The sequence below is a fragment of the Bombina bombina genome, chromosome 3 (assembly GCF_027579735.1).
Source record: "Bombina bombina isolate aBomBom1 chromosome 3, aBomBom1.pri, whole genome shotgun sequence".
NCBI lineage: Eukaryota > Metazoa > Chordata > Amphibia > Anura > Bombinatoridae > Bombina > Bombina bombina.
The window spans coordinates 168,410,802-168,428,292 of NC_069501.1; positions in this window are offsets into that span (position 1 = coordinate 168,410,802).

The window sequence follows — 17,491 nt, forward strand, 5'->3', positions numbered from 1 at the left end:
ATAGTAATATTCAAATTAACTTAATACTCTATTAAGTTCTTTCACATGCAAATACATCTTAAAATACATTATAAATTGTACACAATTAGAAAAGACATCTCTCCCTCACACCCCTCAAAACCAGCCCTCCTATCCACCCTTTCTATTAACAAAACTCTCTGCTACTTCCCTCCTGTAATAGAGGAAAAAGTCTTTAAACTCCTATCTTCTGCTCATCTCACAACCAGTCCACTTGACCATATTCCTTCACAAAATCCTCCCTCTCACTCTGCTTCTCTAACCCCTGCCCTAACTCATCTCATTAACCAGTCTCTCACCACTGGCACATGTTCTCATACATTCAATCATGTGTTAATTACACCAATCCTAATAAAAGCTCTTGCATGTCCCCTCCACCCCTTTTAACTTCCCTCTGCCTCCTTATTATTTGAATAAATTACTCACATTTTCTAAACTATCTCCTTACTTGATCCACTGCAATCTGTTTTTTGCCCTAAACACTCAACAGAAACCATTCTTACTAAATTAATAAATGATCTGCTATCAGCTAAAGCAAAAGGGCACTACTCCTTACAAATGCTTCTGGATCTATATGCTGCTTTCAACACAGTGGACCATCCTCTCATCTTACAAATCCTACATTCATTTGGCATATGTGACACAGCCCTCTCCCAGTTTGTTTCATATCTCTCTAACTGCTCATTTACAGTTTCCTTTAACAGCATATCTTCTGATCATTTGCCTCTCTTAGTAGGAGTACCACAAGGCTCTGTCTTGGGTCCATTGCTTTTTATCTTTATACATCCTTAATTGTAAAAATGATATCCACCTTCAAGTTCAAGTGCCACTTATACACTGATGATACTCAAATCTATCTTTACTCTCAAGATATCTCTCCCTCTTTACTTCACCAGATTACTAGCTATCTTTCTGCAATTTCTGTTACAGTTGGAGACTCTTTTCTCAAAATCTCATCCCAGGTCCGCTGTCTTGGGGTCACATTCACTCCACATATATAAGCGCTAACCACCTGCTGCCGTGCACATCTACGCAACATTTTCAGAATATAAAACTACAAAAATTATAATTAATTCCCTCATTTTGCCATGCATTGACAACAGTAATCTACTTCTAAATGGCCTTCCCAAACACCACCTCTGCCCCTCCAACTTATTATGAATGCTTCAGCTTGACTCATCTACCTAAGTCGCCAGTCTGTATCAGCTGATTTGCTCTGCCAGTCTCTACATTGGCTCCTCATACACTCCAGATTACAATTCAAAGTTTTAACCCTATCCTATAAATCACTCAGCCTCACTCCCAACTATATTTCCTCTCTCATCTCCAAATACTCACTGACCAATCCTTTTTGATCAACCTCTGACCTATGTCTCTCCACACCAATTATCTATACATCCCTCTCCCACCTCCAAGACTTCTCACATTCTGCTCCTGTCCTCTGCAACTCTCTGTTCCACTCCATAAGACTGTCACTTTGTATAGCTTCAGATGCTCTTTAAAATCCCCACCTATTCAGAGAGGCCATCTCTCTTCTGTTTTTTATCCTACCCAAAATCAATCTTGAACTGACTTGAATCACAGCTGAATCTACATGCCATGTGACAAGCAACCCCAAACTTTATGTCTCTACACCCTCAACCTGTAGACTGTAATCTCTTTGGAGCAGGGACCTCTTCTTCCTTTACTAGATTTAAGTCTGTTAGGCTTTGTATAGCCCTATCTCTGTACCCAGCATTATTGAGCTATGTGGTGCTATACAAATAAATGATAATAAAAATTATAATTTTACTAGGTAACACTACTCAGAATTGACTTATAAAGGTACATGGTTTCTAGTATACAGCTTAAAACAATATGAAATTTCAAAACATGTCTTCAGCCATTGCAAGTACAGCTTCCACTACATATTATTTGTAATATAGTAGAAAGGAAATAAAAAGTGATCAATAAAAATGCCTCATGGCTTCTGAGCTCATAGATGCAAAATATTTAGTTGCTTTATTAATCCCATTGTCAGCATATTGATTTAGGAAATGTTTCCCTATAAATTATGGGGGGACAAGGTGTAGACTCCCTGCCTAATGTACCCAGAATAATAATTTATAATAATAATTTGTGATTTATATAGCGCTTTTCTCCCTGTGAGACTCAAAGCACTTTACAAATATACCAACATAAGACATAAAAGTTAGGAGTTTCTGAAGGTCAGATAAGCGGACTGAATGCCTGATGGAAGAGGTGGGTCTTTAGCTTTTTTTTAAAAAGTCTGTAAGGACGGTGCCTCTCTGATTGCGCACGGTAAAGAGTTCCAGAAAGTAGGGGCAGCGTGGCCGAATGCTCTGGAGCCTGAGTTTGCCCTTATTCTTGGCACTGAGAGGAGGGATGTGTTGGCTGACCTAAGTGAACGGGATGGGATGTAGGGTGTCAGGAGCTCTTTCAGGTACTGTGGGCCTTGGTTGTTTAAGGCTTTAAAAGTCAGCAGGCCAATTTCAAAATATGTTCACCATTTAATTGGAAGCCAATGCAGGGAGTGGAGAACAGGTGTTATGTGGCAGGAGCAAGTTTGATTGGTCAAAAGTCTGGCTGCTGCGTTTTGTACTGTCTGAAGGTGATGGGGTTCTTTTTTTGGGAGGCCCAAGTAAAGTGCATTGCAGTAATCTAACCTAGAGGATACAAATGCATGGATTAATGTTGGCATATCATCCGGTGGAATTAAGTGTTGTATCCTGGCTATGTTTTTCAGATGAAAGTAGGCAGATTTTATTACAGAGGAAATCTGCTGATTAAAAGATAGTCCATCGTCAATCAGCACTCCGAGGTTTCGTACCTTTGCCTCCAAGCTCTAGGCCAGTTGGGTGATCGTGGGATATTTTTGATTCCCGGGGTCCCCTCACCAAGAGTAACTCTGTTTTGGCTGTGTTCACTTTGAGACAGCTAGCATTCATCCATTCTATGAGGTCTGTTAAGCAATTGTTTATGCGGCATGCTGGGTCTGTAGTATCTGGAGCAAAGGAGAAGTAGAGTTGTGTGTCATCAGCGTAACAATGATACCTTAGGCCAGATACCTTAGGCCATGTCAGTTAATGATGTCCCTCAGTGGTAGTAAGTAAATTGCAAATAGCATGGGAGACAGGATAGATCCTTGTGGAACTCCGCAGGCCAGTTCTGTTGGTGCTGATGAGCCTGATCCTGATATTACTCTCTGTGATCTACCAGCGAGGAAAGATTTAAACCAGTTAAGGACTGTGCCTCCTAGACCACAGATGTACTGCAAGCGCTCTATTAGAATCCTATGGTCAATGGTGTCAAATGCAGCTGAGAGATCCAGGAGGATTAGAATGGAGTAATCACCTTTTCTCTTGCCATGAGGAGATCATTTAACACTCGGACTAGTGAGAAGTATATGTTTGCACCTCATGAGGTCCAAAGAAGGCCAAAATGATCATCTGGGGTCGTAATCCTCCTTCAGACAAGGGTGGACTGCATTTTTAACATGGGATCAAGCAGAAATAAGTAAAAGATGCTGCTCCTAGGTGGTGACTCCCCAAAGAACAAGCTACTGAGCTATTGTTGCTTTCTGATTGAGCATTTCTTTTTCTTTGAATATAGGAATATGATAAAGGCCAGTGAAAAATAATTTTTCCATAACTGGACTAAAAAATGTATTCTTACATTGTAAACTGATTTTTTTGCACTGTTGCAAAATGAACATTGTGTGTGTTTCTAAAAAAAAAGGATTTTGAATGCATCGAGACCTTGCTTGCTGCACATTTTTTTTAGTAGCCAAACTCCATTTTAGACTTGATACTTGAGTAACAAGCCATGGTCATTATGCAAGGAAGCTCTTTAATGTTTTTCAGTTATTTATTTAACTTGAATCCAATTAGGGGCATGTATATGGCAGGGTTAGGCTTGTAAAATCCACAATGTGCTTTTAAATTACAGGAAACTGGGACAAAATAAATAATAAAACTTTTGTAAACATATCATATAAAAATCTGGAAGTGTTAACTGTCATTTTATTTGCTGATATATACTATGCCCATATAAAAAATGCTTCATGTCTCTTTAAGACCTAGGGCCTTATAATCAAAAGCTCACCGGCATGGAAACAAATCAAGCAAAACCTTATATTGTAATGTACGGGACTTTCCTTCACACCCAGAAGCCTGAGAGATAAATATCTTTCAAATTAAGATATGTGTTTTTAACAATTTTTAGGGACCTCTCCATACTGAGAAGATGTCTTAGATCATTTTTCCTGAGCGGAGAGCTTTTGAATATCAGCCCATAGCCATCACTAGCTCATATAGAAGTGTATGCATCTAGTACAAATATGCATTGAAAGTATATACAGCAGATGCAAAATATAAGTTTAAATTAGTTAGCTGCCTTAATTTTTTTTCTTTGGGTCATGAGTTAATGCTTGTTTGGGGTTATATGATCTGCCATCGGTGCAATTATTTACCATTATCAAATCACAGTTTCTTCATCATCAGTACATTTTTTATCTATAAACAGGTACTAGTATAAATCTGTGACATTTCATTAACTCTAGAAAAAAAGACTAATCATGCCTTTCTTAGCCGTTAATGATGAGTCATAAGATCATTTATCACTGGTAATTACAATTTGTAGCTGTTGCTATCAGTATTTTGCAGTTTTATTTGAACCATTTACTTTTTTTAAATTACTTTCAAAGACTTATCATTTTTAATTGTATTATCACAACTGGAAAACTACATCTAAGTTGCTAATTAAAGAGCCATTAAAGGGACATGAAACACAATATGGAATCCTCTCTAAAAGTTATATTATGTAAATAGACTTTGCTAGTTTTTCCTGTAATTCAAAATCTGATAATTACATAAAAACAGTAAAGAGCACTCTGAAAATTAATTAATATGACAACTAAAGCATGATCTATATAAACAAACTGTCGGCTAGATTACGAGTTGTGCGTTAGGCTGAAAAAGCAGCGTTAACAGGTCCTAACGCTGCTTTTTCACTACCGCTGCTATTACGAGTCTTGAAGGTTTAGTAGCACCGCACACTCTCTTGGCCTTACCACAAAATGACTTAAGTAAACTTTGTAAAGTCTTTTTTCTATGGGACTTCCATAGCGCCGGTATTACGAGTCTGTCCTGGGAGGCAAAAAAGTGAGCGGTACACCCTACCCTGTCAAGAGTCCTAACGCATTTAAAAGTCAGTAGTTAAGAGTTTTATGGTACAATGCTGTAGCATAAAACTCATAACTAAAGTGCTAAAAAGTACACTAACCCATAAACTACCTATTAACCCCTAAACCGAGGACCTCCCGCATCGCAAACACAAAAATTAAATTTTTAACCCCTAATCTGCCACTCCGGACACCGCCTCCACCTACATTATATTTATGAACCCCTAATTTGCTGCCTCAACATTGCCGACACCTACATTATATTTATTAACCCCTAATCTGCCGTCCCCAATGTCGCCGCAACCTACCTACACTTATTAACGTCGCTGCCACTATAATAAACATATTAACCCCTAAACCGACGCACTCCCGCCTCGCAAACATCAGTTAAATATTATTAACCCCTAATCTGCCGTCCCTAACATCGCCACAACCTACCTACACTTATTAACCCCTAATATGCCGCCCCCAACGTCGCCGCCACTATACTAAATTTATTAACCCCTAAACCTAAGTCTGACCCTAACCCAAACACCCCTAACTTAAATATAATTTTAATAAATCTAAATAAAATTACTATCATTAACTAAATTATTCCTATTTAAAACTAAATACTTACCTATAAAATAAACCCTAAGCTAGCTACAATATAACTAATAGTTACATTGTAGCTAGCTTAGGGTTTATTTTTATTTTACAGGCAAGTTTGCTTTTATTTTAACTAGGTAGAATAGTTACTAAATAGTTATTAACTATTTACTAACTACCCAGCTAAAATAAATACAAATTTACCTGTAAAATAAAACCTAACCTAAGTTACAATAACACCTAACACTACACTACAATTAATTAAATTTACTAAATTAAATACAACTGCCTAAATTAAATTAAATTATCTAAAGTACACCATGTCGTTGGACGCTGAAAAGGCCTTTGACAGGGTGGACTGGGAATACATGTTTGCAGTGCTGAGGAGATTTGGCTTCCCATCACCTTTTATTACGACTATAGCGGCGTTATATTCAAACCCATCTGCAAAGATTAAGTGATTAGGCTTCTGTTCGAACCCTTTTTCATAACTAATGGTACCAGGCAAGGGTGCCCACTGTCGCCTCTTATCTTTACTCTCATCATGGAACCTTTGGCTACAGCCATTAGCTCTAGCCCACAGATCAAAGGTGTGGAAATACACCATGTTGAGCAGAAAGTAGCTCTTTTTGCAGATGATCTGACGGTTCTAGTTTCTGATCCTCTTACCTCTCTACCCCATTTGTTTTCTCTGTTAGAGAAGTTTGCCTCAGTGAGTTACTATAAACTTAACGTATCTAAAACAGAAGTGTATACCATCAATGTCCCAGAGAACACCCTTAGTGTACTGAAAACTAAATATAAATTATATTGGTCTACGTCACACATTAAACACTTGGGTGTTTATCTCTCACATAATGTATCGACCATTTTGAATCTAAACTTCTCTCCTCTATTATCCACTATTACAGCATCTATTAACACATGGAATGTTCCCTCCCTATCTTGGCTTGGACGCATAGCAGCCTTTCAAATGAGCCTCCTTCCAAAACTGACTTACCTTTTCATATCCCTACCCACCCCCATCCCCAGAGCTACGGTTCATAAGTTCCAACAACAATGTAATAGATTTATCTGGCACAACAAAGCTCCTAGAGTGGCTACCAGTACTTTACAACAGCCCATATTGGCTGGGGGGGGGGCGGCGGCCTCCAACATTTTGAGGTATCACGAGGTCGCCAGATTGTCGCAAGTAACTCTATGGGGTTTGACCGTGCAGAGCAGATGGGCTGAGATCGAACAAGCATCTAATTTGAAGTTCTGGGACAAAATTCATAATTTAGTCTCTATTGCTCCCCACCCGTCGCCTTCACATACGCTAAGAGGGCTGTTATTGACCTTATCTGACGCTCATCCAAATTTGTGGACCAACTTAGGCTTAATCAGGGTGCAAGACCTTTTTGATGGGGATAGCCTGTTAACATTTCAAGCATTTATTCGGAAATTTAATCCACAGACCATCTTACATTTCGAATTTTGGAGATTACGTAGTTATCTCAAATCATGGGGTTTCGATAAAGGCCCCCCAAGAACCAAAACTAGATGGGAAACTAGATGGGACTTGATGTCTCCTCCAGTTAAATTACTTTCACATTCATACCTAGATCTGATGAATCCCCCTCTTTTTCACAAATCTTCCCCAATAAGACAATGGGAAATTGTATAACTCTCTATGAGCTATTTCTCAAAATTGTACTACATTGGCATATGACACCTATACGCTTGTTTAAGATCTCAACCATTAACTCTCCGAAATGCTGGATAGGATGTGATGCATTGGGGACTCTGCTACATATTTGGTGGACATGTCCACTTATTCAACCTCTTTGGCAAAAAGCAGCTCAGTACTGTACCGCAAAAGGTATCCCAATACAGTTGTCTCCAAGCCTGGGCCTATTCCATATGCTACCTGCATCTTTGACATTGCCACAGAAGATGTTCTGTATATACCTCTTTTTAGCAATAAAACTAGCTCTAGCCAGAATGTGGCTCCAACAGACCACACCCTCCTGGGAACAGGTGGTGGATATTCTGAACTTCGTGAAGACGATGGAATCCTATGTTTCAAATATACATGGTTCGGAAGATCTCCAGATTATGATCTGGGGATATGGCCCTGAGTAAAACTCAGGTGTGGACCTTATCTGCTCTTACATTCACAATGTCTCACGATCCTGTGAGATCCTTCAACTACCCATCCCTCACCTTTCCTCCCCCCGATTCCCTTGAATGAAACCTGTCTGCCCTGCCCCTCCCCCCCCTTTTTTTTTTTTACTTTTCTTTCTCTCTCCACCTATATTCCGCTCAGCACGAAACCTGAGGTTAATTTTTTCTCCTATATTGGATCAAACAATGGTTAAATGTTAATGCTGGTATGAACAGTTTATGTATGTTCTTTTTCTTTTCTTGTGTTTTTTTTCTGTTAACCTTCTCTTATCTACACAAGATCAAAGCACTTAGTTGATCGGAAATTAAAGCCAAACCTGTCCGCTTTATGGGTATTTGATAGTCCTCCCCGGGTAGTCCGGGGGGAATCTTACATTTCTGTGGACATTGAATTTTCTCATCCGGATAACTTTTCAATGGATGTGTATACTTTGTAACGATGGTATTTTGAAAATATTGCACTGTCTTTCTCTGCTAAATATGTATACCTAATATTGCTGTTGTTATTGTTGTTAATCAAAAATTAAAAAAACAAACAAACAAACACTAAATTACAGAAAATAATAAACAAGTTACAGATATTTAAACTAATAACACCTAATCTAATAGCCCTATCAAAATAAAAAAGCCCCCCCCCCCAAAATAAAAATAACCCCTGGCCTAAACTAAACTACCAACCCCCCAAATAAAATACTATCTAAAAAACCTAAGCTCCCAATTGCCCTTTGCCCTGAAAAGGGCATTTGGATGGGCATTGTCCTCAAAAGGACAGTTAGCTCTTTTGCAGGCCCAAACCCTAACCTAAAAATAAAACCCACCCAATACACCCTTAAAGAAACCTAACACAACCCCCTGAAGATCGACTTACAGTTCTGAAGACCGGACATCCATTCTCAAGGAAGCGGCAGAAGTCTTCATCTAACCGGTCTGAAGTCCTCAACGAAGCCGGGAGAAGTCTTCATCCAAGCCGGGCAAAGTGCTCCCCCAGACGGGCAGAAGTCTTCATCCAGACGGCATCTTCTATCTTCATTCATCCGACGCGGAGCGGTTCCATCTTCAAGACATCCGATGTGGAGCATCCTCTTCATCCAACGACTACCCGATGAATGAATGTACCTTTAAGTGACGTCATCCAAGATGGCGTCCCTTAGATTCCGATTGGCTGATAGAATTCTATCAGCCAATCAGAATTAAGGTAGAAAAAATCCTATTAGCTGATGCAATCAGCCAATAGGATTGAAGTTCCTATCAGCCAATAGGATTGAGCTCGCATTCTATTGGTTGATTAAGGGCAATGCCCATCCAAATGCCCTTTTCAGGGCAATGGGGAGCTTAGGTTTTTTTAATTAGCTTTTCATTTGGGGGGGTTGGTTGTGTGAGTGGTGGGTTTTACTGTTGGGGGATTTCATTGTGGCAATGCCCAGCAAAAGGCCATTTTAAGGGCTATTGGCAGTTTAGTTTAGGCTAGGGTTTTTTTTTTGGTCATTTCTTTTTTATTTTGTGTAATTTAGTGTTTTTTTTTTTGTAATTTAGTTAATTGTATTTAATTTTTGTAATTTATTTAATTGTAGTGTAAGGTTAGGTGTTAGTGTAACTCAGGTTAGGTTTTATTTTACAGGTACATTTGTATTTATTTTAGCTAGGTAGCTAGTAAATAGTTAATAACTATTTTCTAACTAGTCTACCTAGTTAAAATAAATACAAACTTGCCTGTGGAATAAAAATAAAAGCTAAGCTAGATGCAATATAACTATTAGTTATATTGTAGCTAGCTTAGGTTTTATTTCACAGGTAAGTATTTAGTTTTAAATAGGAATTATTTAGGTATTAATAGTAGGTTTTATTTAGATTTATTTTAATTACATTAAAGTTAGGGGGTGTTAGTAACCCTAACACCCCTTAACTTTAATGTAATTAAAATAACTTAGGGTTAGGTTAGGGGTTAATAACTTTAGTATAGTGGTGGCGATTTGGGGGGCAGCAGATTAGGGGTTAATAACAGTAATGTAGGTTGCGGCGATGTTAGGGACAGCAGATTAGGGGTTAATAATATTTAACTAGTGTTTACGATGCAAGAGTATGGCGGTTTAGGGGTTAATATGTTTATTATAGTGGTGGCGATGTCCGGAGCGGCAGATTAGGGGTTAATAATTTTATTTTAGTGTTTGCGATGCAGGAGAGCCTCGGTTTAGGGGTTAATAGGTAGTTTATGGGTGTTAGTGTATTTTTAGCACTTTAGTTATGACTTTTATGTTACGACGTTGTAGCATAAAACTCATAACTACTGACTTTTAGATTACGGTATGGATCTTGACGGTATAGGGTGTACCGCTCACTTTTTGCCCTCCCGGTGCAATGGAAGTCCCATTGAAAAAGGACTTTTGGAAAGCTTCGGTAGTTACATTGCATTACGGCCAAAAAAGTGTGCGGTGCAGCTAAACCTGCAAGACTCGTAATACCAGCGGTAGTGAAAAAGAGTCTTAACGCTGCTTTTTCACTCACACCACAAAACTGGTAATCTAGCTGATTGTTTTCTGAAAGTTTTTTTTCAATGTCTAAACTTCACCTACCACTATATTTGGAGGAGCAAATCCACAATTGTTAATGGCGTAAAAAAGGTAGCCACTGTAATTTTGTTAGCAAACATTTGTTTTGAAATTCCTTATCCGTAGCAAGTGTTAGGCTTGTGAAATTTGCAGTGTGTACTTTTAATTCTCAGAACTGGAAAATTATGTATTTTTCAGAGTTGAATTACAAGAAAAGAGGCAAAATAAATAATACAAATATATTTTAAAGTTGTTTTATTATACACTTCAAGGATTTTAGACTGATTGGAATAAAATTATGTATGTGATAAATATATACCTTTTAAATGCATCCTATATGTAGATTGTAATGGTTGTAAGTTTAGCATAGCTTATTTAAGCAAATAAACGTATCTGATAATTTGTTGACAACATTGGAAACTAACTCAATGTATGAAAATAATGAATACAAGTACAAGATCACATGTTTGTTTTATATAATTAATGTTAACCATTAACGATCCAACGAACAATATCCAGTACAACCAAATGTGTTTCAACTATTTATTAATCCACTGGTAGCCAAAAGGCTACACCATATTCATATTTAATTTACTAGGGTCTTTTAGGCAGCCAATGGAGTGAAAATGATTTGTTTTTGCTTCACTAAATGATTATTAAAAATAATGTTTGTTTGATAGTTGTTTATTTTTTTTATTGGAGATTAAATAGTTTGAGAATGTGAAAAAAAGAAGTGTAGTTAAATGTTTATTTTGTCTCTTTATGTGGGCTTTCTAGTTCCTTTTAGAATTGGAAGTGCAAACTCCAGCCGTAATACTGCTATATTTCAAACAGTCATAGGTTGACCCATTTATAACTCTTCTTAATTGGCCTCAGCAGAGGAGGAAATCTAGGTAAGAACATGGTGGCACCCATTGCTTTATGGACAATAACATTTTACACATATTTTTTTAATATTTAAATAACTAATAATTAAAAAAAATGCATCTGCATATTATACTCAGGCTAATCTTTGGTTCAAACCATCATCCCATATAGCATCTATTTATGGTTTAATGTCCCTTTAAGTATACAATAAATAGAGTGAAACTGTGAAAACAATCCTAGAAGTAAATTACAAAACCTGACACTGATGTTTCATTTACCAAGAGCTCAATATGTGTTAATTTGTAGGTCTAGTAGCAAAGCAAGAAAGCCACAATTTAGGCAGCTTAGATTACTCTTCATATATTTCCTGTCTTCAGCATGGATTAGCCCGTTTATCTTACCATAAGGACCGAGAACATCATTATAAAGCAGAGAGCCTAATTCCTACTGATGCATTCCCTGAAGCAAAACAAAAATATAAATATGTTTTGGTCTATGAAGAGTTTTCTGAAGGACATACATGATACACTGTAATTTAATGCAGAACATATTTTAAAGACACATTCAGAGGGCAAAAGTTAACATGCTTTTAGAAAAAAAATATTTTAAACACTGGTTTCATCACAAATGTAGTATTTTTGCTGCTATTGTTTTTTTTATAGCTTTCAGTTTATTGGAGTTAGCAAAAACCTATTATGATGCTAGAGAATGGTGGGGTAAAACCCCCAAACACTTGCAGTGGCATAAATATTAAGATGACCAACACAATTGTAAGGTATAAAAGTATTTTACAATATATATAGTGTATGCCAGCCTACAGCATGGTTCCTATTGGTTTCACTTTTGGGACAAAATCAAAATGAGCTATTTGGTGATAGCTACTTTAAGTATAGGTATGCGGTAGTGTAGAAATTAGTTACACTATGTTATCAGTGACATGACTCTACTATATATGGACGCATAGTGAATGTTGTAACCATTGTGGAAACAAATTATAATGGCAGTGACCTTGGTATATTTTCACTTAGAGGTGATCCTGGTTTGTTATGCAATTCAAATATTACTGTTAAAAGGGGCAGTTTAGTCAAAATTCAACTTTCATGATTCAGATAGGGCATGTAATTTTAAACAACTTTCCAATTTACTTCTATTATCTAATTTGCTCAATTCTTTAGATATCCTTTGTTGAAGAAATAGCAATGCACATGTGTGAGCCAATCACACAAGACCTCTATGTGCAGCAACCAATCAGCAGCTACTGATCATATCTAGATATGCTTTTCAGCAAATTATATCAAGAGAATGAAGCAAATTAGATAATAGAAGTAAATTAGAAAGTTGTTTAAAATGATATGCTCTTTGTAAATCACGAAAGAAAAAAATTTGGGTTTCATGTCCCTTTAACTACTCGAAGTGTCTTACATTCAACATGCTGAAAATATTTCAGCCAATCAGAGGTTGCACTAAGGGATTTAAAGCTTCCCACCAGCAGGCATGTTTTTGTTTTGCAGTAAATGCTGAGAATAATGGTGAATTCACTGGTTACAAAATGTGTTTGCTGTTTTGTAAATATATTTGTATGTGTTGTAAAGCCAACAAAGGATAGCTCAGGCAGTAAATTATCCATTACAGTTTGAAAAACTCAATATTTTCTTTTCTCAGCAGTCTTTCCTCTGCCGTCATACCTTTAATATAACATCCAGCAACTGTTAGTTAGCGGCTTTCAGTGCTCCTGCTGCATATGACTACAAGGTTTCTCTCCCCAATGGTTCCGAGTTAACAGCCTTTCCATTCCTTCTGTCTAACACTTTGCATTTACTTTTTTCTCAACATCTTTTTATTCCTGCTGAGACGCACTTTGCAAAACCTCCATCTTCCGCTCACGAGCAACACGCATATTTGTCATTGTATTGCCATGCAAACACAGATGTTTTCATGACAGCTCACATACAAAACGCAATGAGGCATTATTCTAGTAAATTAAAATCTATGGGAAGGATTATTAATATAGTAAATAAATGTAACAATCACAATGCAATACTGACCTTTGGAAAGAAAAGTTAATAATATATAATATAGCTGGGCAATCCTATGCTGAAGTAATTTAATAGAATTCATCATGCATTTCACATTCAATCATAACATGCAACATCATTTTAATTAAGACCTGACTCTCTAAGGGTCACCAGTTATATACTTATGGAACTGAGAGATGCTTACTTTTCCTCAGTAACCTTAAGAGGAGTTATATCTCTTTTTTCACTGTAGGTCACCATAGAAAATGTTCTAATTCACACAGCTAGTGAACGTATTTTAAAATGGTATTAAAATAAAATTAGATATTAGATATTTATATAGAGACATTTGTATCTATATGCTGTAGTTACCAGCTCTTCCTGTGGTTGGTCATTGCAACCAGCTAGAAATAGCTGCCGTTATCTATTGACAAGTAAATATTATGTTGTCAATAAATAACAGTCATATGATAATCAGAAGCTCACTAAAAATGAGCTACTATAGAAAATATCATTTTTTTTTTAATAAAGGCTCCATGGACTCTGCTAGGATTTATTCTTCAGTTTAGTCTTAGATAATTTTAATATTGCTTTAATACTTTTTCTATATCCTCTTAGAGAGATGCACTGTGTTTCCACTAATTATTTTAAATTGGAAATCAGTCAACAATCAACCTCTTTGAAGGTCACCAAAAATGTCTGTATTTAGATTTGAATCATTATTTTGAGACAATATTTTTTTTTCTAAATTCTTCTTAGTATCTTTTAGCATTCAGATAAAATTATCAATTCACACATTCTAGTATTGATCATGCTGTCACTGTTTTATTTACTTCTGGATTTGATTCATTGTATTCAATTTTTACTTTAAAGAAGTTATTGATTAGTTACACGGTTTACTACTAATTTGACATTATATTTATCTCTGTGAGCCATAATTTTAGTGGTTCTGAACATAGATACATTTTAGGTAAGAATCAGTGCAGTATGTACTTATTTTAAAGGCTTTTCAATTTGCTGTACAAAGTGCATTCTACAATGTATCTAAAGGCAATGTAGTATTTAGAACAATAATTGTGGTACATCAATTGGCCTTCAACTCAGAATTTTACAGTAATATATAACGTATTTCTAAATGTTGTTATATTTACACGTATATATTATTAATTGAATGCTAAATTGCACTGAACCTGGATGAGTACTGGCAAACATTTCTAAGACTAACATTACTTATAGTTTTTCTGATTAATGTATAAGCTACAACTGTGGCAGAATCATATCAAAGTATTATAATATGGTTCCAAATAAAAATTATAGAAAAGCAGGAATTAGTGAGTGTTTGATGGGTTCAATAAAATAATAAATCAATTATCGCTTTATTTAGGAGAAATTGAGTTGCATTATGAAAAAATCCCTTCACTGATGATACAGGGAGTATTGGAATACGAAGCAGGAAATTGAAGAATTGATGTGTTAGGGAAAACCAAAATTGAGAAAACAAATGTCACATTAGTTCAGAAAAACTAATTAGAGTGGAATGATGCAGGATATCCTAAAGTGAACAAAATTAAAGATTAGTAGTGGGTCCAACTAGATGATATTGTTAGAAAAAGGAATTGATTGTTACTTGGTCCGACAGGTGACAGATGCCGAGTAGCAACAGCAGGAAATGGAGACAGTCCTATGATTGCAACCAAAGACCAATGCCTTAGGCTGTCTATGGTGAAACATAAATACAATCTCAGTTAAAAAATGAAATCACCTCAGCTCAAAAGGTAATCAAGTTTGCTAGATGGGTAGATGAATGCAGCTGGGTGAGCTTATTAAAGTTTTAATGTCTACCTGCATATCCTCAGTCTTACATATATTTACCTTTTTTGGTGAAATATAATATACAAAAACATTTATAACAAATTGCCAAGATATCTGTCACTGTGTATTATAAGTACAGACACACACACACACATATATATATATAATCCAGCACAAAAATCAGGCACTTTAAACACCAAATTACACCGGATTTTAAACACCAAATTACTTTAATCCAATAATTGTGACGTTTCGGGGGTTAAACCCTGAAACGTCATAATTATATTTGCTGGAATGTATTTGATGCTGCTGAGCACCCCGGTCACTAGAGGATATTCGTGAGTGCTAAACCCTCTTGAACTATATATATATAGATTGGTGGTTCAAGTGAACAGAGGCACTCGCCGTAAGTAAAATTAGTGCATTTATTTCCTCATAAGAGTGAACGTTTTCGGGCTGTGATGCCCGTCATCAGACTCCTGAAACAAAAATAACAGTGCAATGTGCGCTTACCTGACAGAGGCTAAATAGCCCACGAGCTGTCCTGGACGCCACCGGCCCCACCGCTGCCACACCGGAGTAACCGGAAGTGACGCCTAGGCACCATACATCATCACGTAAGCTCCATTAGCGCCCGGACCGCTCCTGAAAGGCAGTGATTAACAATACTGTGACAATACTGTGACAAGTGATACGGGGGTGTACAAAAAGTGTCAATACATACATAATCATCAGATACAATATAATAATTGTAACTAGGTGTGTGGGAATAAAGTGTATATAAGTGTATACTATTAAGTGTGTATAATAGAGTACTATTGTGTGTATAAAAAGGCTACAGAGGGACATGTATCATGGCTAGATATGTTTACACCTGATATAACTTTAACTAGCCATCATAGTTTGTATTTAGGGCTTGGGAAAATATATAGTTTATATGTGGGAATGAAGGGCACTGTTGCCACATATGTCATAGATTGCCTAAGGTCCATCTTATAATATCAGGATGTGTTAGGTATATATAGGAAAGTTAGTGATAACTATACTAAATTAGGGGAGTTTTGTCCCTCAATTTTATAACCGAAAAAATTGGAAAGTAAAGTGAGGGAAACCAAATCATAGGTAACTGCGCCAATCCAGGTGAGTGTTCAGGCCCCCTGGCGTTAAAGTACCCAGTTCAAAAGTCCATTTAGCTTCAAGTTGTAGCAGTCTTCACCCCCTATCACCTCCTCTAGGGGAGGGGGGTACATGGTCAATAAGGGTGTATTTCAGATCTTTGACCGTGTGACCTGCCTGTGCAAAATGTCGAGCAACCGGTTGCTCTGATGTCCCCTTATCTATGGCTGTGCGTATTGATGACCTATGATTAGCCATTCTTGTACGTAGGTCGTCTTCCGTTTTCCCCACATAAAATATCCCACAGACACAATGTAGAAGATTAACTACATGTGTGGTGGTACATCTCATCTGATGTCTGTGAAAGTATTTTTTCTTTTTGTAGGGGTGTGAAAAGTAAGCACCGGTTATTTCTACACTACAGGTAGTACACCCTAGACACCTAAAACAGCCAGTTTGTTTAGTGTGGAGCCAGGTTTTCTTTTCATAATTATGAACTGGGTCTGTATGTACCAGGTAGTCCCTGAGAGACTTCGCCCTTTCATAGCCCACCCTAGGGGGGCTAGGTGCTTAAAGGGGAGTGTAGAATCCGTACTTAGAATGTCCCAGTTTTTTTGTAAGCCCTGTTTGTCTTGGGTATATGTTGTTGTGAAGGTCATTCTTGGTTGTGTTATTTCGTCTTTGACAGTCCGATTTTCCAGCCTGAGATCTTGTTCAATCCTTTTCAACTGTGTCTGTGGATATCCACGTTGGATGAATCGTTCCTTCATTTCCTCCAATTGTATGTCCACGTTCTTTTGCTGTGTGTTGTTTCTAATGACTCTCATTAGTTGGGATTTTGGCAAGGCCTTTTTAAGGCAGGAGGATGACAACTGGTATAATATAGTGAAGAATTTCTGTCTGTGTCTTTTTTATATAATGTGGACTGCAAGTTACCTTCTTCTTTATATAGGTGTAAATCAAGGAAATCTATTGCTGTGGTACTATGGTTCATTTTGAACTTAATGTATGTGGATGTTAGATTCAGTTGGTTGAACCAATTAAGTAGGTCTTCTTCTGTTCCACGCCATATTAGAATCAAGTCATCTATGTACCTCTTAAATAGCAATATTCTGGAGTCCTGAAAGAGGTCGGTATCTCTTGTTTCAAATTCTGACATAAATAAATTAGCATAGGATGGG